The sequence below is a fragment of the Salmo salar genome, unplaced genomic scaffold (assembly GCF_905237065.1).
Source record: "Salmo salar unplaced genomic scaffold, Ssal_v3.1, whole genome shotgun sequence".
Taxonomy (NCBI): Eukaryota; Metazoa; Chordata; class Actinopteri; order Salmoniformes; family Salmonidae; genus Salmo; species Salmo salar.
The window spans coordinates 430,001-433,055 of record NW_025548099.1 but is presented as its reverse complement, the minus strand read 5'-3'; positions in this window follow the sequence as shown (position 1 = coordinate 433,055).

The window sequence follows — 3,055 nt, the reverse complement described above, 5'->3', positions numbered from 1 at the left end:
TAAATACCTTTTTTGGACATTTCAAGGTAGCAGATGTTTGAGTTGGGTTATTTTTTTCATTTTTGACAAAATGAGCACTCCTGGAAGTGACAGATTTTGACTTATATTGAGTGATAAGACTGAGCTATTTAAAAACACTTTTTCAACATTTCAAGATAGCAGTTAGTTCAGTTTGATCTTATGAAAGACAGCTGTATCATTTTTTATAGCCGAAAGGAGCAAGTGCGACACTCACGTGTCCAAAAATCAGTACTCTAAGTACTCAAGTGGACTCTGCCATGCAGCAGAATACCACCCTTAGGTACCATCTGGAGGAAGTCCAGAATGGTCACGCTCTACAGCATGACTATCCATCCAAGCAACCGGAGTCCGGTACTCAAAAGAGTGAAGACGATAGGTTTCAGACATTGCCTCCATCATGTGTCCCTCAGTCTTCTCCTCTTGGCCATTTGGCACCGCATTGCCAGATTTAAAAATAACTTTACTGGGAAATCACACTTTGCAATAAACGACGTGATATGCTCAGAAAAATAGGCTAGGCGATACAGATTAGCGCCATCTTGGAACCATCTAAAATCAAATATACTATTGTAAATATTCCCTTACCTTTTGATTATCTTCATCAGAAGGCACTTCCAGGAATCCCAGGTCCACAACAAATGTAGTTTTGTTCGAAAAAGTTAATAATTTATGTCCCAATAGTTCCTTCTTGTTAGCGCGTTCCAAAGGCTACTCATAATGTACTGAAGCGCGGCGGGACATGTCGTCACGAATGTGCAAAAAAATATATATTTACGTTCGTTCAAACATGTCAAGCGTTGTATAACATAAATCTTTAGGGCCTTTTTCAACCAGAGCTTCAATAATATACAAGGCGGACGATTGCATTGTCTTACTAAACGTTTCGGAACAAAAGGGTTCCCATGGGCGCCCGCGTCATAGTAGTAATGAACCTCCCCCTGTGACCAACTTCCCAAGCCTCTCTTTGGGTCAGTTTCTACCATAGAAGACTCAAACCACTTTGTAAAGACTGTTGACATCTAGTGGAAGCCTTAGGAAGTGCTAAATGATTAATAAGTCCCTGTGAGTTTCAATGGCAAAGGCTTGAAAGTGATTCCACACATCAGATTTCCACTTCCTGTTAGGATTTGTCTCAGGGTTTTGACTGCCATATGAGTTTTGTTATACTCACAGACACCATTAAAACAGTTTTAGAAACTTTAGAGTGTTTTCTATCCAAATCTAATTATATGCATATTGTAGTTACTGGGTAGGATTAGTAACCAGATTAAATCGGGTATGTTTTTTATCCGGCCGTGCAAATACTGCCCCCTATCCCCATCAGGTTAAGAGTTTATTCGGAAGATAACGGCTCTATAAACACTCTTCCGTGGTGTCCCAACTTTCTAGTTAATTACATTTACATGATTAGCTAATCAGGTGATATTAATTACAGAGAAAGGATTTTATAGGATAGCATGTCATATCACTTAATCTGGCATAACCAAAGACACGAAAGCAGAGAGGGAGAGAGCAGAAAGAGAGAGAGCAGAGAACAGAGAGAGCAGAGAGAGCAGAGAGAGAGAGCGCAGAGAGAGCAGAGAGAGCAGAGAGAGAGAGCAGAGAGAGAAGAGAGAGAAGAGAGAGGAGAGAGAGGGAGCAGGCTGAGAGAGCAGAGAACAGGCTGAGAGAGCAGAGAGAGCAGAGAACAGAGAGAAGAGAGAGCAGGCTGAGAGAGCAGAGAGAGCAAAGAGCAGAGAGAGAGAGTGCAGGGAAAGCAGAGAGAGAGAGCAGAGGGAGAGAGCAGTGAGAGAGAGAGAGCAGTGAGAGAGAGAGCAGAGAGAGCAGAGAGAGCAGAGGGAGCAGAGGGAGCAGAGAGAGCAGAGAGAGCAGAGGGAGCAGAGAGAGCAGAGGGAGAGAGAGAGCAGAGAGAGCAGAGAGAGCAGAGAACAGAGAGCAGAGAGAGCAGAGGGAGAGCAGAGAGCAGAGAACAGAGAGAGCAGAGGGAGAGAGAGCGCAGAGAGAGGGAGCAGGCTGAGAGAGCAGAGAGAGAGAGCAGAAAACAGAGAGAGAGAATAGAGAGAGAGAGCAGAGAGCAGTGAGTGAGAAGAGAGCAGAGAGAGAGCAGAGAGAGAGAGCAGAAAGAGCAGAGAGAGAGCAGGGAGGGCAGAGAGAGAGAGCAGAGAAAAGAGAAAGAGCAGCAGAGCAGAGAGAGAGAAGAGAGAGAGAGCAGAGAGCACGCTGAGAGAGCAGAGAGCAGAGAGAGCAGAGAGAGCAGAGAAAAGAGAGAGAGCAGCAGAGCAGAGAGAGAGAGAGCAGAGAGAGAGCAGCAGAGCAGAGAGCAGAGAGAGAGAGCAGAGAGAGAGCAGAGAGCAGAGAGAGAGCAGAGAGAGCAGAGAGAGCAGAGAAAAGAGAGAGAGCAGCAGAGCAGAGAGAGAGAGAGCAGAGAGAGAGCAGCAGAGCAGAGAGCAGAGAGAGAGAGAAGAGAGAGAGCAGAGAGCACGCTGAGAGAGCAGAGAGCAGGCTTAGAGAGCAGAGAGAGAGCAGAGAGCAGAGAGAGAGCAGAGAGAGCAGAGAGAGCAGAGAAAAGAGAGAGAGCAGCAGAGCAGAGAGAGAGAGAGCAGAGCAGAGAGAGAGAGAGCAGCAGAGCAGAGAGAGAGAGCAGAAAGAGCAGAGAGCAGAGAGAGAGCAGGCTGAGAGAGAGCAGAGAGCAGAGAGAGAGAGCAGAGAGAGAGAGCAGAAAGAGCAGAGAGAGAGCAGAGAGCAGGCTGATAGAGAGCAGAGAGAGAGCAGGGAGCAGAGAGAGAGCAGAGAGTAGAGAGAGAGCAGAGAGAGCAGAGATAGTAACCCTGCATCACAACACTCTGTTGCTATAGTAACCCTGCATCACAACACTCTGTTGCTATAGTGACCCTGCATTACAACACTCTGTTGCTATAGTGACCCTGCATCACAACACTCTGTTGCTATAGTGACCCTGCATCACAACACTCTGTTGCTATAGTGACCCTGCATCACAACACTCTGTTGCTATAGTAACCCTGCATTACAACAC